Genomic DNA, 26,590 nt, shown 5'->3' with positions numbered 1-26,590 from the left:
AGGATCTGGTGTCTAGACACATCAGGAAGTTAAACTGCAGTATAACCCAAGCACCTGTACTGCAATATTTACAGTCTGTGCCATGTTACACAATATAAGTCTAAGGAAATAGCTTTAACAAGGATAGCAAAGGACAAGGCCACAGTTTCAATGACCACAGGGAGGGTCAGCAGCAGCTGGAACAGATGAGTCTAAGGGAGACCAACTGCAGATGGTACTAATAGACAAAGGTTTGCACAGTATTTCTAGGCTTTGGTTAAGAGGCAAAGGATAGCACACTCAGTCACCACCTAGCTCAAAGCCTAAGATCCCACACACATCGTCATCATCATCATCAGCCTCCTTTTTCCCATTTTTTTCTACATGGGGTCAGGGTATCATGTTAACTGTCACCAACTCTTTCGATTCAGTGCCACACTCCTGCCTTCTTCAACACTCATGCCTGACAGTCACAGATCTTCTTTCACACAATCCATCCACCTCTTTGCTGGATGCACTCGCTTCCTCTTACCTTCTTCATATCTGTCCCAAATCTTCCTCACCAGATTGTCTTCTGCTTTTCTGCACATGTCCAAACCACCATAATCTGTTCTCTTTGATATTTTCTGCAATTGGAGCTACTTTAGCTTCTGCTGTTATGTCCTCATTTCTTCATCTGTCTCACAGTGTGCATCCTACCACCCTTCTTTGGCACTTCAATTCCATCTCCTCTAGTTTTTTCAACTGTACTGCCTTTACTGCCTAGGTTTCTGTACCATTCAGCAGTACTGGTCACACCACTGTTTTGTACACCTTACTTTTCAGCTTCATTGGCATTCTTCTGTCAAACACTACACCTCCCACTCTATGCTAGGTGGCTGCAACCCCTCTGATTCTAGCTTTGACATCTTCATTCAAACTTCCCTTCTCAGCAACTACCCCTTCCCAGATCCTTGAAACTATTAAACTGTCCCACTATCTTCCATTCTATCTCAATTCTCAACTTCTTCTGATTTCCCCAGTTTGCTGCATTTACCACAATCTTATCTGTGCTATGTTTCATCCCATGTGTCTTCCGTTTTGCATTCTATTCTCCTATCCTTTGCTGAAGTTCTAGCTCAGAGTGTGCCTATAATACCACATTGTTTGCATAGAGCAACTTTGTTGATCTGTCCCCGCCGACCTGTTTGCTAATGTAGTCCATTACCAGTATGAACAGCAGTGGGCTTAGATCTGAAACCTGGTGTACACCCACTCCCACAGGGAACCCCTCTGTGAGGCCGAACACTGTCTGGACGTGAGTCATTGGGTCCTTGTACATAGCCTGCACTAATTCTACCAATGTTTCTGGGATTTCAAACCACCGCAGTACTGCCCAGATCAGCTTTCTTGGGACCTTGTCATGTGCATTCTCCAAGTCTAGGAATGACCATTTGGACTCTTTCCTCATCTCTAGCTTCTTCTCAAGTATCTGTTTTACTGCAAACATTAGCTCAATTATGCTGCATCCTGATCTGAATCTGAACTGCTCATCTCCCATCTTGCATTCTACCACTCTATGTAGCCATTTAACAATCACCCTCTCCAGAACTTTCATGCAATGTGATAGGAGTTTGATGCCTCTGTACTGCCCACAGGTGTGGATGTCCCATTTTCTTCTTGTACACTGGCATGAGTATGCTTATTCTCCAGTCATCTGGGATACGGCTTTCTCTCCACACTGCTGTTAGTACCCTCAGAAGCCATTTCTTCCCTATCACATCCAGCATCTTTATCATATCTGCTGTGACCTCATTAGAGCCTGCTGATTTCCCTGACTTAATTTTCTGTAGTGCTGTTCTTACTTCTTCTAGGGTGGGCTTCTTTTCTTTTCTCATTGTAGGCTGTTTCTGGGGTAGTACAGCTTCCGTGGGGTTTTCTTTATTCAGAAACTGTTGGAAATACTCCTTCTATTTGCCTCTGATGTTCTGTGGACTGGTGAGCAGGTTGTTTCTGGTATCTCTCATGAAGGCTGTCTATCGTCTTTATCTTTCTGTTTTTGCCTTGCAACCTGATATAGTTTCTTTATGCCACTTAATGATGCCTTCAATGCCCTATTCTTTACTATTGCAACTTCTTTCTTAGCTTCTTTGTAAGCCAACCAGTAGTCCTTCCTAGCCTGGTCAGTCTTTTCTATCTCCCCCTTCTCCCTGCACTCCTTCATTCTTTTGATGACTTCCTGGACTTCTGCATTCTACCACCAGCTTTCCTTATGTACCTTATTCCCATACCTGGCTTGGCCACATATCTTTTCTATAGTGCTAACACATGCTGTTTTTAGGAGCTGCCATTCTTGTTCAACTCCACCTATTTCCTCCTTTTCTTGGGGTGCTAGTGCCCTGAGTAATTCCTTGAACTTTTGTACTTTCTCTCCAGTCAACTTCCAGGTCTTCAGCCTGGTCTCTATTGTCCTTAAAGTCTTCTCTAACCACTGCTTGCAGCTGATTGTTGCAACTAGTGGTTTATTATTACACACAGGAAAACTGATACCTGTCAGATATTACAACCTGTACTTAATCATATAATGACTGGGTTCTGATAGCATTGAAAAAAAAGTTATATAACTAATTATTCTCATATTAAAACATGTATATGCCCCTAAGCAGAGCCTTTTGTCTGAAGTGTACATTTATGTCAGTAATATCTTCTCTGTAAAATTTTTGCAACATACAGCTATGTTTTAGAACAAATAGTTTGCATCAAGCATTGCAACTGACCACTATCCATAAAGCATAGAACAGGTCAGTTATACCCTCATTTGCACAACTATACTAAGAAGCAAAACTGGAGTATATAATGCTTTCAGCTGTAATGACAATACTAACTGAAATATGATGCATTTCTACAGTAAAGAAATGACTCATTCACAAATGAGTAGGAAAAAGAAATCAAAAACTTTAGCTCTGCAATATATATTGACAAATCCAATCTTGTGAATAAGCAAACATTAGCTAGCCACTGTGTGCAAGAGACATATATGCAACCCTAAGTAAAAAAGACATCTACAAAGGGAAGAGCACAGTCATCACCATTTGTACAGGTTGAGAAGGGTAGGAGGGCAAGGCTGACACCAAACAAGTGAATGTGTACAAGTTAGAAACACATCTATCTCTCAAAGTAAACAGTGTTCAGGGCCAGTGACAACAGGTGTACAGCAAAGGGAGGGCTACCTTTCATGTGTGTGAAGTGGTACTGGAAAGTGAAAATTTTTTCTATATATCTGTGTGTCTGTATGCACAAAGTCAAGTGCTATGCTAGCACTATGCATGGCATCTCATACAGGTGTGAGCCATGCATAGCAGCCCATCAGTTCAGCTTTGTCACCCCTACCATGAGAACCACCTATATCATGAGCTGAGCTGCTACTTCCATGGCCATTGCTAGAATTTGGGGTGCTACCTGAACTTGAGCAATGTCTGCTGGAAGAGCTGTCATCGGGACTACATCTAGAAACATGACCCCATGGCCAACCACATCTAGATGCAGACACTGAAGTCACTGACAAAGCAGTAGATGTCGAGTCATTGTGGAAGTGGAATCTTGCATGACTATGTCTGCAAACACCAGAAGATGGAGCTGCTCTATGGCCATGCAAATGCCCACCCTCCCAACAGGCATTCCATTACAGAAACTGCATGCTCCATTGTCAACTTCATCATGTCTAAGGAGCTGCCCACATGGTTCATGGAGTCATTCATGTCAAAATGCATGACATTTACTAGTCACACAATTTCTTCCAAGGCCTGCGTGGAAGGTGCCTGTGTCTCCATTCCAGCCCTGCAAATATGGCCAGTGTCAACTAATGACACACCAGCTTCAGGACAAGAGTGGACAGCAGGACTACTCTGAACAACCTTACTAACCCTCCTGTGTGGCACCATGCCCTCACAATAGCTACCAGGAGAGGCAAACGGCTCTGAAACCAGAGTAACCACAGTAGCCTGATCAACATTTCAACTTCAACCTGTCCTATTTGAAAGGTTTCTGTGTTGTAGGTATGTCTAGACATACCAACAGTGTCCAAAACATGGGCAAGAGCTGTAGGAGTCACAACCTCAGTGTCAGATTGACCCTCTAAACTCCTAAACAGTGACTGTTCATGATCAAGCTTTGTTAAATTTCTAAACAGATGCTAAAGCTACAAAAATGTTATTGCCATACATAACTTAATCTACCTTATGTACAGTATTAAGAATAAAGAAATGTGTGCTTAACATGTGCATTTGGGCTGGCAGCCTGCAATCCAGAAGTGTTGTTATGAGAGGAAAGGAAATGAAAGAAGTTTGCTAAGTATCACAATTTAAATGAAACAAGAAAATGAGAACACCCACTGACTGTAGGCTGACTCACACAGTCATTGCTATTTCTCTGTATATAGTATACATACATATATATATATATGTATATATATATATATATATATATATATATATATATATATATATATATATATATATATCTCAGACATCTAAGACATATACAGATATAAGAATGCTACTTGCTTCTTGCATACCTGGAAGGTCTGCCTATGACATCCTGGGTTTGTCCTACAGATCTGCACCAAAGTCAAGGAGTCTAGTAGAACCTTCTGATGAGCTAGCCTGATCTCTGACGGTGGACAGGAACATCTCTGTTTCAGTTATTAGTTCAGTAACAAGACCACCCCTTTATCAACCTGTTCCCAGGCAATTGCAGTAGCCTAGTGGCAAGACGAAGTTATCAGGTCAGTTGCCTAATGTCTAATATGGGAGTAGGTTGTCTTATGGCCTCTAACAGCATTAAAATCATTGACCACCTGCTGCCATATCCTGTCTCAGGCAGATTGGTCACCTCTGCTTCTCTCTAACAGAAAAGCTCCATAACAATTTAAGGCCTGGGTAATGACCTTAATTTCTTCATCTCTACATGCTGGCTTATGGGGTACAGATGTCTTCTTGGGTGCCATATTCCTGTATGAGATGAAACAGAAAGCAGACACAAAAATAAACAGATAGTATAGCTGTGAACACAAACAATTTCTACTTGTTAACTGCTCATTGTAACTATACACAAGTTATCCTCCCAGTCCACTCCCCAACACCAACATCCTCCAAAAAAAAAAAAGAAGTCTATTAAAAACTCAGTAATCATTACAGATCTTACAATATTTCTGTAATGGAGATAACAGAGGTTTAAACTTTGTAATACATTGCTGCATTAAAAATAACAATTATAAATGCAGTTTTAGAAAAACTAACACCAAACTGTTATAGCTGCCACTATTGAGTTCATTCTGTTTATAATATACAAACCGGACAATTTTCTCTTTTCCTGCTAAGACAGATACAATGCCAGACATTCCTACACACTTGCAATACAATCATTTGCAACAAGTGTTAAAATATAACATACATAATAAAATATTAAATTGATCATATAGTACTCAATCGCATTATTGTAGAAATGCAGACATTGCTATGGCAAAAGGAAGAGATAAAGTAAATAAATCCAAAATTTTATAAATGCTTTTCAGCTATCACTATGCTTCACCCTTTAATGTTAAACTAAAAGCAAAATACCTTGACAATGCAGCACTGTAAAAAATAAATAAATCTTCAAAGTCTTATATTACTCGCAAGATAGGGCTCTGTGCTTCAAGATAGTCTCCCCCATACAATACAAAGGCATTAACAGCATGATTGCCTATATATATATATATACATATATATATATATATATATATATATATATATATATATATATATTTGACATTTTGAATTTCAGTATCCCAAGACTATAAAGCCAAACAGTCAAAATACCAAAAGCACGAACTTCAAAATTGTGACTTTTAAATAAACTCTCCTCCATACAAACATGCACACACATTCCTCCCCACACTACAACAAACCATACATAACAACACAAAGACACACACCTACCCTACATATAAGCAGGAGGCAAGCCCCCCCCGCACTCCACATGTGGGGGGCTGCGTCCCACACCCCCCCATTACTTATATATACTAACTCCGAGGTTGCACTGAAAAGACAAAGACACTAAATCCACCACTACATACTCTATATTCCCCATGCACAAACACACCTCACATACTTACAAACACCACCACTCTCAACACTTACCCACTCACACTCTTACCTATCTACCCTAACCTACACCTAAAACTTCCCAACACACTCACATACACTCAAACCCCTACCCAAAACCCTTAAAAAACTGCACTTACCTAAATCTCCAGACATATCCACACAGCACCAGGCAAACCATATCCCACAGCATACTACACCTTACCAACATAGTGAATCCCACATAGCGCACCACCACAACCGTGGATTCAACATTCTGAATTCAAGCAAGTGCAGTTTCCCTCAACTGCACTTTCGGCTTGAGATACTGAAATTCGAGATTTCAGTATTTTGAGATAGTAAAGTACTTCCATACACACAAACACACACACACACACATGCACACACACACACACACACACACACACACACACACACGTGTGTGTGTGTGTGTGTGTGTATAGTGAAGATTAAGCCCCATGTACACTGTAAGTATGCAAATCAGGTATGAAACCATTACCATTCCTGAATACTAAAATCTGCACTAAGTTTAAAGAATGTAAATATGGTGTAAGGACCTACATGATTACATGTGCACACCCTAGAAATGTATGGAAGAGCAATGAGAGATGCTCACTGTTAATGGCTTATACTGACTACTGACTGTGGGAACAATCAACTTTCCCAGTCACTCATCTTTGATATACACCTCGTAAGGGTGCACCAGGGAGAAGAGACTTAAAACTAGGCTGCAACTACACTGATTGACTTCAGAGATCATGAGTCCTATTGTTCAAATACTGGCTTAAATTACCACAGTTGCTGGTAACTAGTATGGAATATTTTTCATATTAAAGGGAGTACTGTTGGCATTGTTAAAGATAACATATGGAAGTAAACCAGATATATAGTTGCTATTATGAAAGCATAAATAATAAAAGGCTGCAAGAAAGAAAGAAAGAAAGAAAGAAAGAAAGAAAGAAAGCGAAAGAAAGAAAATAGAAAGAAAGAAAGAAAGGGATACATTTGCATTTTTATCCTTTGAGTTCATACCTATGCTAACTGCTTGCCATATCCCAATCATCCAGACATTCACACTCACATGTGAAAGTACAACTTTCATAACTTGTTTCTGTTGCAACTTCAGTATGACTTGATACAATGCCACATTATAATTACATCTAAACTCTGTATCACCTTGTTAATATATGCCTTTGTCTGTGACATTTTTGGGAAACAGTGTGACATGATTGCTTTTAATACCCTTGTTTGATGGTTCAAATCCCTACAGTTCCCTGTTGTAACATAACATATTTGGTCAAACATATAAAATTATTTGAGCTACAATAATTGTTCATGTTATTTATTTATTTCATTATTTTTGCAACATTTACACACTACTAAGCAGTGTGAAAATCACTTTCATGGCTTAAGGAAAAAAGTGAAAATTTTAATTTAGGCTGCCATAAGTAGTGCAAATCAGTCAGGTGGCATTAAGTGGCTGTCAGTACTCTGGATAGTACTCAGGGAAGAAACTGTACCTGATAGGTAACTTTTGCTGTGGCACAAGGTGTACGTGCAGTGAGCATACAGATAAAGGATATCTGATGCAAGATTTGAATCCACTTAGGTGACACTTTTGTAGATGATTGTCTGACTACTTATTTAATCACATTTTGTGATACCATTCTGTTGTATGTACATCTACTGTTAGTATTGCTAACATGTGATCATTAGTCTATCCACTTTCACATTATTTGTCATTAGGAAAAAGACTGATAATTAGTTCTACAAAGTACTTATCTGACTTGGCAAGGAGATGAGAAAAGGAAGAATTTTTCACTTGATTGAACTTCTTGCTCTGGTCATTGCTACATATACCGCTGCATTGCATTTCACTTACTTTCTGTTATTTCTCTATAATACATTCCTCTTCTAATAACTTTTCCATTTGATTTTTGCTTTGATGCATGCAAACAGGATTCACTGCTTAAAGAAAATGTGAAAAATGTACTTTAAATACATAGCTCAATCACACCTGGTGCTGCAACAGGGAAGAGTACTTACTGTAGTAAATGTAACTGACAGATGTCAAAATCTTTGGTACGAGGTGTAACTAAAGTGAGTTGATTGAAATGAGGCACAGGAAGCATTGTTCAAATCCACTTTAGAGAATACACTGCAATTATTCGGAACACTTCTTTTATTAATTTTCTCTTCTTTTTAAGGTTCATTTGCTCTTCACCTGGCAGTGTGCAAAGTTCACTACCTTAAGAGTGAAAAATTTAGCTTATAGGATCATAGGATCATAGGAAGTTACTAGGCTAATAGCTCTGGGGTCCTTACAAGCCTAGCCAAGATTTTATCCCCAAAAATAAACCTCAGTCAGCACCTGTTATTCATGTCAATGAGGGACACAGGTGGGACCCCTGGAACAAATTTGGGGTTTCCCATCCACTCATCAAGGTTGAACAGGGTCAGCGACGTACTCTGTTTGATGTGTATGGGGAGTCTATTCTAGAGACGGGGCAGCCTCTGGGACACAAACCTGTCTCTCCAGCAGGTTTTGTTAATGTCACATATTAGATTTAGGCCTTTAAATTGGGTAATGTGCGAGGAGTTAAACTTACAGATATGGAGCATCTCTAGTAGGGCAGCATCTGAGATTGCCATGTAGGCGAGACACAGATCACCTCTAAGCAATCTGCATGGTACTGAGCAGAGTGATAGTGATTTGAGCCTGTACACATAGGACAGGTTTTTGAGGTCATGGATTCTCTTTGTAAGGTATTTCTGTGGCCTTTCCAGTTGGTGCAGGAGTTTGGAGAGGTACATACCAAACTGGGCATTGTACTCAATTACTGGCCTAATGAGGGAGGAGTACAAAGAGGTAATAACCTCCTTTTTTCTGGATGCAATCCCTTCATTATGAGATGAACCAAGTAAAAGGCTGTTCTGACCACTGCCACTATATGATGGCCGAATGTGAGACTGTTGTCAATCTGTGTACCTAGGTCTCTCTAGGCTGCCTTAGGTAGCTGAAACATGCTTAATGTAATTGCATGGGCCCCAGCAACAGGGATAGCACTTACTTCAGTAAATACTACTGACAGATATCAGATTCTATGTTAGAAGTTGTATCTAAAGTGAATCAACAGAAACAAGGCACTTGAAGCACTGCTTGAATCCGGTTTAGAGATCACTTTGCAATTTTTCTCAATATGTACTTTGAATTTTTTTTTTCATTTTACAGTACATTTGTTTTCAACTTGGCAGTATGCAGACAGGGGTCACTGCTTCAGAAAAAAAGTGAAAACATTAGTTTAGGTTGCCTTATGTAGCTCAAATATGTCTGGCAATGGTATGCTTTACTCATCACTCCAGAATGTACTGAGAAGAGAAATTCCAGCTGTCATAAAGCTATCTCTGTGGCACAAGGTATAAGGTCAGTGACTTTAGATAAATAATACTGTTTTCTAAACATTCATATCGAACTACAAGATATGTTTTAGAAAGTGTGTAAAAACAAAAGCAGTAAAACAGTAAAATTCAGCACAAAAAGCCCAATGAAGTACAGTACACAGGTTTATTCAGAATCAGCACACCACAAGGGTGAAACATAAATGCTTATATCCACAAGCACGGTTTCATCTACACAGACTTCTTCAGATGCATAAGTGAATATATCAGACAGATAGCAGTTTAAATACTTTTGATTGAGTAGTGCCCCTCCAATCACAATGCAACTAGTTAAAATGTGAATGAGTAAAAACAAAGCAAATCACATGAAGTGACAATGTATATGCATAAAACATTAAAAAAACACATAAAAACTTAAGGCATACAATATTTCTTAAAAATGTATAAATACATGTAGCATTAAAATTGTATAATGCAATAAAATCACTCACAAAAATATGGGTTCACTTTAGAATCTCGAGATACTGAAATGTCAGATTTCAGTATCTCGTGAACAAATTGTCGAATCTGCAGTTGTGCAAAATATCGAACCTGGAAATGTCGACCCTGCAGTACTGATAGTGTGTTAGGTAAGTGCTATGTTTTTTAAGGGTTTTGGAGACAGTTTGTGTGTTTGTGAGTGTGTTGGGGACTTTTAGGTGTGGGTTAGGGTAGGTAGGTAAGAGTGTGAGTGTGTTAGTATTGAGAGTGGTGGTGTTTGAGTGTGATGTGTGTTTGTGCAAAGGGGATGTAGAATGTGTGATGGTGATTTTTCTGTCTTTTGGTGTTCAGTGTGACCTCACAGGTAGTATTTATAAGTAGCAGGGATGTGGGGGTACACATGGTGGGTGTAGGGGAGCTTACCCCCTTACTTAGAAGAAGGGTAGGTGTGTATGTTTGTTTTCTTGTGTTTGTGTGTTTTGTTTTGCTTTGTTGTAATGTCAGGAGATAGGTGTATTTGTGTTTGTATATCTGGTGTAGTGTTTTGTTGACATTTGTGTTTTGAATTTTGCGGTTTTGGTTTTCGGATTTGTGAGTTTTCAGCTTTATAGTCTCGACATACTGAAATCCAATATAAGTTTCTGTGTTGCCATACCTTACTTGGATAGAAGGAAGTTTCTCTGTTCACCTGTGAGAGAGGGGAGCTTTGAGCAGGCTATCTGTCCCTGAAGGAGTGGTTTCAGCCCAGAAGTTAGTAGTTTATTGGCCTTTAGGGGCTAATTTTGATTGTATCTGCTCTATTTTCTGAAAAAAAAAAAAAAAAATATATATATATATATATATATATATATATATATATATATATATATACTTGTTTCCCGCCTTTCTGAACTAGTATAGTCCAGTTTTCATGTTATTGCTGAATCCAGGGTTGTGTTACAAGTTACTGTGTTGCCATTACCTTACTTGGATAGAAGGAAGTTTCTCTGTTCACCTGTGAGAGAGGGGAGCTTTGAGCAGCCTATCTGTCCCTGGAGGAGTGGTTTCAGCCCAGAAGTTAGTAGTTTATTGGCCTTTTGGGGCTAATTTTGATTGTATCTGCTCTATTTTCTGAAAAAAAAAAAAATATATATATACTTGTTTCCCACCTTTCTGAACTAGTATAGTCCAGTTTTCATGTTATTGCTGAATCCAGGGTTGTGTTACAAGTTACTGTGTTGCCATTACCTTACTTGGATAGAAGGAAGTTTCTCTGTTCACCTGTGAGAGAGGGGAGCTTTGGGCAGCCTATCTGTCCCTGGAGGAGTGGTTTCAGCCCAGAAGTTAGTAGTTTATTGGCCATTTTGGGCTAATTTCTATCTCTTTCACTTCCCTGCTATGAAACATAATTTGCACAGTTTTTACGCTTGTATTTCACTCAGCAAGTGACTTCCATGTGTTCTGCAGAGTCTACAGCAGCAGAGAGACAAAAGAGTGACTTTGGAGTGATTAAGTATCACTTTTCTGCTTTTCTTGCTGTCTTAACTAATTCCACCTAAAACGCCAGTTTTTTAGCGAATCTGTGATTTAAAAAGTTTGTTATTGTATACAACTTCGGACAACTCCTCATGGTGTCCTGTAGAGTGATACAGGCAACAGAGAGACCCAAGAGAGGCTTTTCCAGATTTAGGTATTTTTTCTCTGTTTTTTTGCTCTGGCTGGCTTTTCCCACCTAAAAAGTGGATTTCTAACTGATCAGTGCTTTAAAAAGTTTAAATTGCACTTGCCTTCTGCTTTTTACAGTTTTTGCACTTGTTTTATATCAATTTAAGTCGTTTTTGTATTGCATAACTGTTGTAGGCTACACACTAAAGTGTGCTAGCCTGTTTATAGCATTTACAGTGTTTTCTGTGTGTTTTTCTGCTGTTTCCTGAAAAAAACTAAACAAAAAAAAAAAAAAAAAAATTCTCTTTTCCCGCTTTTGCTGAACTAGATTAGTCCAGATTTCAGGTTTTGCTGAATTCTGGACAGTGGTATAGTTTCCTGTGTTGCCCATATCCTTACTGGGATAGGAGGAAGCTTCTCTGTTCACCAGTGAGAGTGGGGAGCTTTGAGCAGACTATCTGTCCCTGGAGGAGTGGTCTCAGCCCTGAAACTAGTAGCTTATTGGCCGTTTTGGGTCAATTCCTATCTCTTTCAGTTTTCCTGCTTTAAAACCCGCATTTGCACAGTTTTGCGCCAGTATACAACTTCGCACAACTCCTCGTGGTGTCCTGCAGAGTAATACAGGCAACAGAGAGACCCAAGAGAGATTTTCCAGATTTAAGTACTTTTTCTCTGTTTTTTTTTTTTGCTCTGACTGCCTTTTCCCACCTAAAAATGGATTTCTAACTGATCTGTGCTTTAAAAAGTTTAAATTGCATTTGCCTTTTGCTTTTTACAGTTTTTGCACTTGTTTTATATCAATTTAAGTCATTTTTGTATTGTATGACTGTTGTAGGCTACACACTAAAGTACGGTAGCCTGTTTATAACATTTACAGTGTTTTCTGTGTGTTTTTCTGCTGTTTCCTGAAAAAAAAAAAAAAAAAAAAAAACAAACAAAAAAATATTCTCTTTTCGTGCCTTTGCTGAACTAGATTAGTCCAGATTTCAGGTTTTGCTGAATTCTGAACTGTGGTATAGTTTCCTGTGTTGCCCATATCCTTACTGGGATAGGAGGAAGCTTCTCTGTTCACCAGTGAGAGTGGAGAGCTTTGAGCAGCCTATCTGTCTCTGGAGGAGTGGTCTCAGCCCTGAAACTAGTAGCTTATTGGCCGTTTTGGGTCAATTCCTATCTCTTTCAGTTTCCCTGCTTTAAATCCCACATTTGTGCAGTTTTGCACGATTTTGCGCATAGTGCAGCATCGGGCAGTGTCACTTAAACGGGTTTAAACTATTCCCGGCTCCACAAAATCTGCTCTTCACTTTTTCCCTTAGAACTGTTCTAAATCTCAAAGTAAGCACTCTATTTTCTTTCTAAAGCCCTGCAGTTGCTAGTATAAGCAATCTTATAAGTAAGCACTAATAAACTAAAACACTACACCCTCTTATACTCCCTTTAAGTACTTGGCTCCCTATTGGTCCTTTTTGATCAGTCAAAAAGTAGTTCTTTATACTATTCTGGCATATCCAAAAGTCAGTTTTGGGTTTACTCTCTAGTTCAGCTGGTGAATCTGGGAATCTTGAGGCAATGTTACAACTGCCTTATATATATATGTGAGAGATGCAACTATATAGCCAAACTGGAGGCTGAGCTCTCTCAACCCAGTACTGGTGCCGTCAGTCAGGAGGAGAAGGTAACCACACACACCACAAATCCAGTCTCACATAGGCCTATCACAACAGCAAACCAAACACATAAATACGCAAAAACATACTCAGAGGCTCTAAATAAAAATCTACCCAAGCAGCAGAGACCTCCAAAGCAGACATCCAAGCAACTGCTACCCCACAACAATACCCACGTATCACATAGTTCGCAAAGTCAGTGTGCCACATAGTCATAGCCCTTAAGGCTAAACAACACACCTAATACACTTGTAATAGGTGACTCTATTGTCAGACACACTGATGTCCTACTCACCAGACTGAACAAGGAGAAGGTCACTGTAAGCTGCCTGTCAGGTGCCAGGATTCTCCACATAACACAAGCACTCAGGTCACTCCAATGCAAGTACAAATATGACTCCGTCATTGTCCATGCTGGTGTGAATGACCTGAGACGTACCTCCCTAGGCTACATGAAAAGAGACATAGAGGATCTCTCTGATCATGTAGCCCAGGCCAGTATGACCCTGACCTTGAGTAGCATCTTACCCTCACCAAGAATGATGCCATGGTATAAAGACAAAATTATCGATTTTAACAATTGGCTAAAGTATTGGTGTCATTCAAAGGGGATCCAGTGCCTGTCAGCCTGGGATGACATGCTCGACAAGCCATATTGCTTTGCTAGGGACGGCTTGCACCTGTCACCCCTGGGCTTTCGAATACTGGCTAAGGCTCTTGCCCCCCCCACATAGTGCCTTTTTTAGGCAAGGCTCAAAATCAAACCCACCTCCATAGACAACACAAGGAAAAAGAAACTAAGGGTAATTCTGCTCAATGCCAGAAGTCTAAACCTCAAGATGCATGCACTCGAGGCTCTCCTCAGTATGGAGAATATCGATATCTGTGCAGTAACAGAAACCTGGTTCAAGGCTCCCGAGAGCACCCCAGCACTAACAGGTTATACCTCATACCATGCTTTTCATCCCCAAAACCTGGACCGAACCACAAAAGGAGGGGGAGTATCCATATTCATCAAAGATACCCACACCACCAGGTTTGTGGCAATGCACAAAGCATCGGAGACCATCCATGTGCAACTAACAGTGGGAAAAACTGCCTTTCAGTTTGTAGCCTGCTACAGATGACCCTCCCAAACTCAGGAACCCCACTCGGGTTTCCTGAGAACACTGGAGAATATGAAGGTCTCTCCAAACACCATTATATTGGGTGACTTCAACTACCCAAACATAGACAGGGAGCACTACTCAAGCCCCAACACCCTCGCCCAACGGTTCCTAGAATTTATACACTCAAATGCTATGGAACAACTGGTCACCACTCCCACAAGAGGGGAAAACATATTGAACCGGATCATCACCAACATGGGGACTCTATGTTCCATACCAGAGGTATACCCCTCATTGGTAAGATCTGACCATAAATTAATCTCACTGGACATCCATATCGCATCCCCACCCCGGGCAAAGGAAACCACGGTGAAGAACTTCTCAAAAGCAAATTTCACACTTCTCAAAACCAAGGTGGAATCCTTCAAAGCCCCCGGGCCAGTGGAAAATACGGCCCAAACCGCAGAATCCTTTACAAACGCATTCTATGGACACCTACAGGAATGCATGGATCATGCAATCCCAAATAAAACCAAGACTCACTCTTCCAAAGGCAGGATACCTGTCTGGTGGACCTCAGCCATAAATAAGCTGTGCAACAGAAGGAGGAAGCTACTACATGATAGAGCAAAATCCCAAAAAGGGAAGGCATCTCTGATCAATACTAGCAAGAAACTATGATCCCTCATAAAATCATCTAAGGCCAGCTTCGAAAGAAAAATTGCACAAGACGCTAAAGATAATCACAAGGCCTTGTTTAGTTATGTCAGGAACCTGGGTGGCAACTCCCAGATATGCTCTGAGTTAGTGCAAAATGACAAAAAATACACTGAACCCACAGACATTGCCAACATCCTGGCAGACAGGTTCAGTGCAAACTTCTCCCCCCCCCTTCCCCCCCAAAAGAGCAAATGTCTATCCCAACAGAGTGTAGCCTTCCTGACATCACAGATGCACAGGTGAGAGCTGCCCTCTCCAAAGCAAAAAACACAGCATCAATGGGACCGGACAGTGTCCCGGGCTGTGTCTTACACGAGTTCCAAGAAGAACTGAACCCTCACATAAAGTCACTGTTCAATTTCAGCCTTACTACAGGATATGCACCCAAGGAATGGTGTACAGCAACAGTGGTCCCACTCCACAAAGGTGGTGCCACAACAGACCCCAGAAACTATCGCCCTATAAGCCTGACTTGCCTGGTCTGCAAAACTATGGAGCATATCATCATTGAACTCATAAACAAAGACATTGGGAACCTCCAAATACTGGATCCTATGCAATTTGGCTTTGTTAACGGCAGATCTTGCCTCTTGAACCTAGTCAGCTTCTTTGAAACAGTCACCAAGGCCATAGATGAAGGGAAGGTAGTCCACACAGCCTACCTGGACCTCGCAAAAGCCTTCGACACAATACCCCACTCGGGCATCATAAATAAGCTCACCAGCTTAAATATCAACCCCTATGTCACAAGATGGTTTGCAAACTGGCTCAGGGATAGAACCCACATGGTCAGATTTGCAGGTGCCATGTCAGACTCTAAACGAGTTACAAGTGGCGTCCCACAAGGCTCAGTCCTGGGACCTCTCTTGTTCGGTATATATTTCTCTGAGGTACAGGCTAACACAGGAGGACTATGGCTGACCAAGTTCGCAGATGACTGCAAACTGGGTGCCATAATCAACTCACCAACTGACACAAGCATCCTCCAAAAGGGTCTCACAGAGACAGATAACTGGTGCCAGAGCCATGGCCTAAAGCTAAATGCCAAAAAGTGCATAGTAATCCCCTTTGGGAAAAACAAAGTGCCCACAAATTACCACATAGGTAGTAATCCATTACGTATGGAAGAAGTAATTAGGGATTTGGGGACCCAAGTAGATAGCAATCTCTCCTTTGACAATCACGTTGCCAAAGTGGTTAGAAAGACCTTCTATATAGCCCACCTTATCACGAAAGGGTTCACATCTAGATTGAGAGGTCATTGTGCCCCTCTACTCATCACTCATCAGGCCCATAATTGAATACAATGCCCCATTTGGGATGTACCTTAACCGACACCTGCAGCAACTAGAAAGACCCCAAAAGTACCTCACCAAGAGGATCAAGGGACTCAAACAGATGCCCTACGCAGTTAGGCTAAAGAAACTCCAGCTCTACTCAGTTGCTTACCGCCTACTCAGAGGCGATCTGTGCCTGACATATAAAGCCATGTCCAACCCAGAATTAATGGACATGCTCCACCTCAGGAAATCCAAATCACTTAGAGATACATGCTCCAGGGACTTAAACCTCAGCACAGAAATAAATAGGACATGCTGGAGGGACAGAATCATATCCCAGAGGCTCCCCTCACTCTGGAACAAAATCCCAATCCATGTTAGGCAGAGCCCCTCAATGACCCTCTTCAAGAGAAATCTTGACGAGTGGATGGGAGATCGTCATTTTACCCCGGGGATCTCTTCTGTGTCCCTACTAGACAGAGGCACAGTAAACTAACCTTAAAAGGGCTATCTTCTGTGACCTACTATACAGAGGCACAGTCAACTAATCTAAAAGGGTGGCGAAAGCCAAACACACTCTGGCTAGGCTTATAAATGCTCTAGGGCAGATAGCCTAGTATCAACCTATGAACCTATGAAAGTGAATCGCAAAAATATATATCAAATACTAAACCCCCCTCTAGTGGCCATTCCGAGAAACATTCCTTTCATAAGTAAAACTTGAAACTGGTTGTATAATGAAAAAAATTATTGTGTGATGTTATGTATTATCACCTGGCAACATGTAGTTTTAAAACCAGAGCTAAAGATATAACATCATTGAGACCAGGGAATTTATTAGCCTCTAGTAAAATCTGTCAGAGCACATCTCTGTACTCATTTGTGGTTTCCCATGGTCCTCCTCTCAATCCCTTAGCTATTTCTTCCACCACAACAAATGAAAACAAAGCTCCTGTACATGCAAGGGTATGTTTATAGAGAACCCTTCTAGGATTCTTCGTACAAATGTCATTTGTGTGCTCATACATTCTCCTCTTTAACTTTCTCTTGATTTTACCTTTATAAAAATCAGTACATTGACTGCATAGGGCAATGTATACCAAGCCAAAAGAATCACAGGAACTACGCACATTGCTAGAAAAATAATAATCTCTAGCTGGCAGAAACAATGTTTTCCTGTTTCCCTGTTGATAATATGTCTACACTGTGGACAAGCTCCACACTTAAAAGTGCCAGTGGTTCTGTGGTTTACTTTTATAGTCCCAGTGTGCTCAAGATAGTTTTTAACATTTGGACCCTTACTATAAATAATCTTGAGAGGAGTGTCAAAAATGGGACTCAGATCTGATAACTGTGAGAACTTGTGCCAGTCTCTTTCCAAGACATCTCTAATAATTTTAGAATCCCCATTAAATTCAGTAATAAAGGCTCTAAGCAAAGATGGATCTGTGTTAACATGTTGCACACCACCTTGAATATCCATGTTACTGTTCACAATGTTGCCATCTTCCCCTAAAATGGGCTTGAATCTACCCTGTCCATTAGTCACCACTTCTTCAAAAATCTTTTTGACCATTTCTATGGAATACCCATGATCAACAAACATATTAGATAAAATTCTACAACATCCATAAATTCCATCTCATGTGAACACATCCTAGAGAGGTAGACAAACTGCCCTTTTACCACACCAACCTTTTGATGGTAGGGATGTGAGCTCGAGAAGTGAAGGAACACATTTGAGTAGGTAAGTTTTCTATAAATTCTGGACTTAAAACCACCTTCATATTTCTCAGTTGTAACATCTAAGTGATTAACTTTATTACTATCAAATCGGTGTGTAAACTGTAAGAAGGAAGTAATACCAGAGATATACTCAAATAATTCCATCAATTTGTCTTCAGTCTATGAAAAAAATTATTATATCATCCAGAAAACATTTATATAGGGTCCAACACTTTTTGTATGGTGAATTAATAACGTATATGTGCTCCCAATACATCAAAATCATATTGGCATATAAAGGGGCACAATGTGCCCCCATAGCTACACCAGAGATTTGATGAAAAAATTTACCTTCAAAGAAAATATAGTTGTTTTTCAATACTAATTCCATTAACATCAAATAGGTGTGGACCTCTTATCTGTAAAATGACCAAACAGTCTTAAAGCTTCCTTGAACCATTGCAATCCCAGTGTATGTGGGATGCAGGTAAATAAATCAATGACATCAGTTGTCACAAACTTCAATGTCTCACTGAACTGCCACTGTTTCACATTGCGCAAAAAAATTGTAAGAGTCCTTGAGGACATTGAAATCACCCATTTGTATACATTTTAATTTTATGTCCAAAAACTTAGCAAGAGGTGCTGTAACTGAGCCTTCTGCTTCAACTATGGGATGTAAAGGGGGGTCCATGTCATTTTTATGAACTTTTGGATGCCAAAAATTGATGCCAGTCTGGCTTTATCACTGTGTAGAAAGTTAAAGTCTTGTTGGTCAATAAAATCTTCCAGTGCCAAATCATTTAATGTTATGTAGATATTACAATAAGCTACATACATTTCATTGAGAGAGACCATAGAATATCTGTCAGTGTTGCCTAGCAAATTTAACATTCTGGCCTCATAATCAATCTTATTCATTAAACCATTCCTCCACCCTTGTCAGATCTCATAACTCTTGAGATTGTCCATACTACAGAATATGATCCTGCGGAAACAGCTGCAGCAGGAACAGCATGAGGGAAGGCCACACAGCCCCCCACCAATGCCAAGGCCAGCACAGGCACAGAGCGACTTGGACGAGGAATGACCTGAGCCTGCCCCTGAAGGCAGAAGGAGGCGTGTCCAGTATGCCCAGGATTTGGCAAAGAGGCAACGCATAGCACATTCACTGACACAGTAGGAAGCAGGGAATGACACCTCTCTCTGACTCACACATACAGTAAATAGATGCCAAACATAACATTACCTATGCTTAACCATGTATAGGGAGTGTACTATGTGCATCTGACATAGTCAGCCCTTCAGCACCATCCTTGGTACTGGCACAGCCACAAGGTAAGTCACTCTCACTAACAATTGCTGAATGGAGTAGTATGTTCTGCTACTTGTATCTATGGCACGGATGTGAGCATGCAAGGGGATTGGGTGGCTGAATGGGTTGGCAGCATATAGTAGCCATCTATATGGGCAGCATGAAATCCATAACAAATAATGGTGACAACATAGCAGGTAGTACTAGACAAAGTGGCAAATCCCACTGCAGGATAGGGTGGGTCAAATGTGTGTCCATAGTACACACACATGCATGTCAGTGAGGCTCACATACCCAGCAACAGTCTCAGCCAGCAGGACAGGTGTTGATGACCACAAAGAAAGGCTGTGCTAATGCCTCTGACTTGATGGCAATGGAGAACAGCCCCACTCCATATCTACACAGACAGACTGCAGCAGGTCAGGCAGTGGGATGTTAGTTCTGAAGAGTAAGAAGTCTGAAACGGAAATGTAGGTCAATAAAACCTAAGATCTGTACTACACTGATATGCTTCTAGTCTGCATGATAGTTCAGAATACTGAATGAAATGGAAGAAACAGAGTACCTGAAATACCAGTACAGTCATAGAAAATGTTTACAGTTGTCAGGTTGGCCCCCCACCCCACAATCCTATGTAGAAATGTCGTAACATGTACATGTGGGTATAATAACCCTGGAGCACATATTACCTCAGCTGACCAAATTAGCAGGATAGATTGTTGCACGTGTACAATATGCAGGGTTCTGTGTTAGGTTGTTGTGTGTTGTATATTGTGTGAAAGTGGTCAGCATGTAGGCATAGAGGGTTGTGTCCCAGTGGCCAATGGCCAGTACTGTTGATGACATGGCCAATTTCTAACAACTGCAGTGCCAAACACAATGCATCCCAGCAAGACCCAATCCAGCAGTAATCCATACTAATTGTCTGGATGTAATATCTGTCACCATCTAAAAGCTGGACATGGCATGAATGTAGGCCCAGACATACACACAGTACACAGGTGGAAGTACCCTAGACAGAGAGTGTATAATATGTTACTGTCAAATGGACACACCTTTGGAATTGTACATATAGGTTAGCAGCACATTAGTTGTCTGTGATGTATGGAATACTGATGTAGTCTGGCCAAACACTGGCAGACCACAAAAGGCAAGTAATGAGAGACTGTCTATGTCACCACACAAGGCAGCATAAGGGGAATGTCCCAGGTATATCTATGAGTCAGCTGCAAGTAGCTTCCATAACACATATGCACTCAGCTCACCCCACTATCAGCCACAGGTTCCTCATAGGTCATAACTCTGATGTTGGAAATGAGTACAATATGACCCCCACTTCTGTATGGGAATGCCCACAGAATGCAGCATGCTGAAGAGGTGTCCCATGCAGGTGTGTCCCTAGCTGTAAGCAGCACCCTGCCAACATCCACACCAATGGATTAATAAGAACAGAAACTATTGCCATTAATACCGTGCACACCTACCCTGTCACCCCAGGTGAATACAGTGGCTTGCAGCCTGTGACATAATGCACTGGCCTGCTACAGATGGCCTGCATCACTACCAGATGCCCTACAGTCCTCTGTCAAAGGCCTGTGTATCACCCATACTGCCAATGTATGTTATCTCATGGAGTCCCAAATAAGACATAACACAGTCCAAAGAACACAAATGCAAGGCCATGTCGACAAATCCCAGTAGCATGTCCACCATGTCCTACTGCATGAACTGTGGACCAACCCCTAAATGCTGCTGGAATGAAGTGATAACTATAGGGATACTTATGCATAATGTTAGAAAGAGAATAGAATAACAGAGAGGGGTAGAAGCGTGGACGCCATGGAGTGTGTGAAGTCTGTAACTCTGATGTGTGCCCATACTACCCTGTCTGCAAACACAGGAATGGGTGGCTACAAACCTGCTCGTAAAGCACAATGTGAAGGGGTAATGACCAGATATATGAGCCCTGCCTCTGGGTAACCTGTGTGAATCTGTACAGCTGAGAGGTATGGCCACAGCAGGATATGGCCATTCTATCACGTCGATAGATGTACAAGCATGGGAACCAAGGTGCTGGACCATTTACACAGACCCATCAGCAAGTGTCTGCACCTCCCCCTCCAGAATGGCATGATTGTGCAAGAATATGTAGGCTGCAGACCACAGTACTGGACACAGCTTCATTCATCTTGTATTCCCCAGGAAATTACTGTGAGCAAATATGTATATCTGTCAGTAGTTTATGACATAATACATCACAGTGTAAAACAGTACATATGTCTGAATATTTCTGCTAACACCAAAACCATGTAGCAAAAGCAGCACTGACACAATTAGTTACAGTATCCTACTATCCTTTCCCATTGTGACTCCATATTGTCAACCTGTCTACAGATATCCTGCAGAAACAGGTTGCTAGCTGTAGGTGTAGAACACAAATGCCTGCACTGGAGTACAACCTACCTGGAATGGATTCACACATTCAATACAGGAGGTCATACTGGGCATGCTCCCACACTTACAGAAATGAAGCCCATGTCTGGCAAGAACAGTGGACTATACATATCTGTCAGTCACAGACGTCTGTGCACACAATCCACATTGCACACTAGTCATGCTTTGCACACACATCAGATAGGAATACACACATATAGCCAAGGACGACACACTATAATAGGTCAAACATACACAAACAGAGATGTGAGGAAGAGAGAGACAGACAGTGACAAAGAGCTTCCCATCATGAGGCTTGTCCCACTCACCATACATCCAATTGGACAATATCACATGAAGTACCAATGTCTATCACTGTAGACATTTGCTTCTGGTAGCCCTCAGCACTATAGTGTCTGTGGTGCTTGTGATAATGGTGTAACATAACAGTACAAGTCATTATTTATTTATTTATTTTATTTTACATTTGTTGACCGGGCTAGTCTGGCTGGATACATGTCCATTTTCAGCAGAGGCCCGAGGAGAAAAGCTCCACTAAATACTAAGTACATTACAAAAAATCACAAATGTTTATAAGTAACAAATTAGAAAATCATAACAGCACACAGAATGCAAGATAGATTCAAGGAGAAGCACATTTCGATGAGCAGTTAATACCATATTAGCAATTTTACATAGAATGTACCTAGGTCGATTAAACATCTATCAGTCGTATAACCTGTCCTGTCAAATGTAAAGCTGTGTGTGCGTGTTTCCAGAGGAATGGTTTATGGCCCATTCGCACACACTGCACTCCCTGTTGCCCTACTTTAGCAAGCCTGCTGATGTCAGTCACCTTGGAATACCTCCTTGGACATGATTCAACCCTGTAAGCTCTGTGGTGCATGCAATAACTGTGTAATGATATAGTGTGATGTACTAGTTAGGTAGGAGTTCTTATACCAGACATGGCAACTGTGAACCTATGTGTGTGTGGGTAGGGATCAATGCTTTTGAGACCATTCACAATCACTACTCCTTCCATTGCCCTGCTTTAGCAAGCCTACTGATATCAGTCACCTTGAAATACCTCCTTGGACAAAATTCAGCACTGTAAGCTCTGTGGTATGTGCAATAACTGTGTGATGTATTAGTTAGATAGGAGTTCTAATCCCAGACATGGAAACTGTGAAACTCAGTGTTTGTGTGTATAGAAATCAATGATTTTGAGGTCATTCATAGACACTACAACTCTCATTGCCCTACTTTAGCAAGGCTGCTGATGTCATTCACCTTGAAATATACCTTTGGATAAGCACTAGTCCTATAAGCTCCATGGTGCATGCTATAACTGCATAATGCTGTAGTGTGATGTCCTAGTTAAGTAAAAGTTTTAATCCCAAACATGGCAACTGTAAAACTTTGTGTGTGTGTTTAGGGACCAATGAATTTGAGGCCATTCATAGACTCTACATCTGCCATTGCCCTATTTTAGCAAGGCTGCTGATGTCATTCACCTTGAAATACACCTTTGGATAAGGGCTAGACATATAAGCCCCATGGCATGTGTTGTAACTGCATAATTCTATAGTGTGGTGTGCTAGTTAGGTAGGAGTTCTAATCACAGACATGGCAACTGTGAAATACTGTATGTTTGTGTGTGTGAGGATCAATGCTTTTGAGGCCATTCACAGTCACTACACCTCCCATTGCCCTACTTTAGCAAGCCTGCTGATGTCAGTCACCTTGAAATACCTCCTTGGACAAGATTCAACCCTGTAAGTTCTGTGGCATGTGCAATAACTGTGTAATGCTATAGTGTGATATACTAGTTAGATAGGAATTTTAATCCCAGGCATGGCAATTGTAAATCTTTGTGTGTGCGCAGGTCAATGCTTTTGAGGCCATTCACAGACACAACACCTCCCATTGCCATACTTTACAAGCCTGCTGAAGTCAGTCACCTTGAAATACCTCCTTGGACAAAATGCAGCCCTGTAAACTCTGTGGTACATGCAGTAACTGCATAATGCTGTAGTGTGATGTACTTATTAGGTAGGAATTCTAATCCCAGACATAACAACTGTGAAGCACTGTGGGTGTTTAGGGATCGATTATTTTGAGGCCATTCATAGACACTACACCTCCCATTGCCTTACTTTAGCAAGGCTGCTGATGTCATTCACCTTGAAATACTCCTTTGGAGAATAAATAGCCCTATAAGCTCCATGGTGCATGCTAGAACTGCATAATGTTATGGTATGACGTACCAGTTAGGATTTCTAATCTCAGACATGGTAACTGTGGAACTCTGTGCATGTAGAGAGTAATGTTTTTGAGGCCATTTACAGTCACTACACCTTCCATTGCCCTAGTTTAGAGAGCCTGCTGATGTTATCTACCTTGAAATATACATTTGAAGAAAGACTAGCCCTATAACCTCTGTGGTGCGTGCCATAAATGCGCAACAATGAAGTAATAGTATCTACACAGCTATGGGTTTAAATCTCATCTGTGGCAAGTGTCTGTGTGTGTACCTCAAAGTTTTTGTCCCTATTTACAGTCAGCACATATCTCAGAGCCTGACTTTAGCAGTCCTGCAGATATTATCCAACTTACAAGTATCTATTGCGAAGCCCATACCATGTCAGGTCAGTGGTGCATGTGATAAATGTGTGACATAATGGTCCGTAAAAGTAGTTTGAGGTTTGAACCTCACCCCTGGCAAATGTAAATGTGTGATTAAGGTAAAATTATTTTTGGGATTTCTCACCCACTACATCACCCAATACCAGTATTTACAAAGGCTGGTGATGTTCCTCACTTTAGAAGTACCTTGGGACAACATCCATCCAATAAGCTCCATGGTGCATGAGATAAATGTGGTACACTGTAATAACAATACATAGCTAGGTAGGGGTTTGAATCTCAGTACTAGCAAGTGTGTGTGTATGTCTGTCTTCAGTATCCTGTGTGGATGTTGCTGTGATTGTGTAATGACAGGATTCATTGTGAGGTGGGTTTTGCTAATTTATTATATTGAGGACATACTATATGTTACAATGTCCACCTTACAAGGACAACAGATGTCAAACAGCAGAGAGGCTGGTCTAGACCATCCACAGCCCTACATGTGAAATTATGGATCTGTGAACAATATAGCCAACCCTTGTATTACCCATAGAACACTCTACACCCATGTCTTGTGCACAAACACACTTGCCTAGGCAGCAACCACTATATTGGTAGTTCCCTGCATATTGCTCGCAGATAGTAACCACGGTGTGATTGCAGTGGACTACATGCCTGTTGACCACAACATTGCCACTGACATCAGAATGTACTGTGATGTGTAACATCTCCTGACTGATTGTATGTTATCCAACAAGTAAAAGGACATGGCACTCTGTTCCTTCCCTACAACAGGCAAACAATTGCTTACAGTGTTCCCCACTGCATGCCTGCAACAACTGTAGACTCTGCAAATGTAACCCACAAAAGGAATACCATACCTTATACACATGCCCTGTAGGACAGATGCCACTAACTCCACTGAATACCTGTATCATGCTGTCAGTGTAGGTGCAGGCATGACCTCAGTTCCATAGCCAGGTCTCACCACATGAGGTCAGGAATGCCACGTTAGATTATAACAATCTGTCCACACAACATGCCCCAGAGACCCCGGGTACACTTCCACATGTCAAAAAACATGCATGTGGGACATGTGCACAACCCAGACGCTGTCCATGTTATGGAATATAGATCACATACATGGCAAGCATTGCACAGCACTGGCCACCCACAATAGTAACCCAGATGACTGGATGGTGAACACAATACCCACCTGTGTGGGTCAATCCAGGAACTACACACCTGAGCCACAGTGGAGACCATTGTCATGTGGTCTGATGCCAAGGTATTCCCTTTGCCTAGCCTTGTACAGCCTTCTGGCACAGTCAACTACTACACACCTATGAAGCAATGAACCCATGCATGTCAGTACTGGCATGTGTGTGTGTGTGTGTGTGTGTGTGTGTGTGTGTGTGTGTGTGTGTGTGTGTGTGTGTGTGTGTGTGTGTGTTGTGTGTGTCTGTGTGTAGATTAATGATTTTGAAGCCATTCACACTCACTACACCTCCCATTGCCCTATGATAGCATGCCTTCTGATGTCACTCACCTTGAAATAACCCTTTGGCCATATATCAGACAGATAAGCTATGTGGCACATGTGATAACTGTGTAATACTGCAGTATAGCAAACTAGTTGGTTAGGAGTTATAATCCTGACCCTGCCAACTGTGATAATGTGTGTGATTCCCTGAGATACTGTGGTTGTGTCTTCCTTGACACCAGCTTTTGAGGACAGTCACATGTACTACACTTTCCTTATCCCTCCGTTATCCCTGTTGTTGATGTCACTCACCTTCAAAGATACCTTTGGAAAGTTTTCAAGCATATAAGCTCCATGGCACATGCAATGACTGCATAACAATATAATAGCAATACAAAGTCAAGTAGGGGTTTGAAACTCAGTACTCATAAGTGTGTGTTTATGTGTGTTATCAGTGTCCTGTTGGGGTGATTGTGTAATGACAGGGTCCATTGCAGTGTGGGTTTTGCCACATCATTATACTGAGGAGCTACATGTCCCATTGTCATCATTGCAAGGCCAACATTTTCCAAACATTGTAGAGATTCTAGTCCAAAATCCTCAGCC

The sequence above is a fragment of the Protopterus annectens genome, chromosome 2.part0, assembly GCF_019279795.1.
Source record: "Protopterus annectens isolate FY-2018-M chromosome 2.part0, PAN1.0, whole genome shotgun sequence".
NCBI classification, from domain to species: domain Eukaryota; kingdom Metazoa; phylum Chordata; order Ceratodontiformes; family Protopteridae; genus Protopterus; species Protopterus annectens.
This window is presented reverse-complemented; position numbering follows the sequence as displayed.